Genomic DNA, 768 nt, shown 5'->3' on the forward strand with positions numbered 1-768 from the left:
CTGAGCACTGGAACCAGCTCCCCAGGGCAGTGGTCACAGCACCAACCTGCCTGAGTTGAGGAAGTGTTTGGCTGATGCTCTCAGGCACATGGGGTGATTCTTGGGGTGCCCTGCACAGGGACAGGAGCTGGACTCATGGTCCTGATGGGCCCCTTCCAACTCAGCAGATTCTGTGGTTCCCATCGGCCTTGGGACACCAGGGTTTGTTTTTTAAACACCGACGCCCAGAGGCAACACATGGAAGTGCTGATGCAGGAGGGGTTTGGGGAGAAACTGTGCTGAAAAAACCCTTCACAACCAGCTCGCTGTTGACAGTTTATTTATTTCTTTTTCATTTAGCTTCCTGACTCCCAAGCTTTCCTAGGTTGAAAAAAAAAAAAGGACCTCATTTTATCATCTAATGAGTAAAAAATGCTTATCAGAGTGAAGGCTGGTTCACCCATCGCCGGGGAGAAGGTAGAAGGATTAACTAGGTCATAAAAAAACAGCTTCTGAAAATCTGACGGAGCATCGCAGAACAGCCCGGGCAGGGGGCAACAAACTCAGCCCTCCCAGGGACTCATCCCCGCCAAAGAAGGGCACAAGGGCCGGGCAGGGCAGGGACAGCCGGGCAGGGCAGGGACAGTCGGGCAGGGCAGGGACAGCCGGGCAGGGCAGGGACAGCAGGGACCGCGGGCAGCTTGGCCGCCGCGCTCTCAACTTGGGCAAATGCAAAAAGAAACCCACGTACCCGTGCGAAGCGGGCAGCCCTGCAGGCTCGGGCAGCCC

This window comes from Chaetura pelagica, unplaced genomic scaffold (assembly GCF_000747805.2).
Source record: "Chaetura pelagica isolate M959 unplaced genomic scaffold, ChaPel_1.0 scaffold471, whole genome shotgun sequence".
NCBI classification, from domain to species: domain Eukaryota; kingdom Metazoa; phylum Chordata; class Aves; order Apodiformes; family Apodidae; genus Chaetura; species Chaetura pelagica.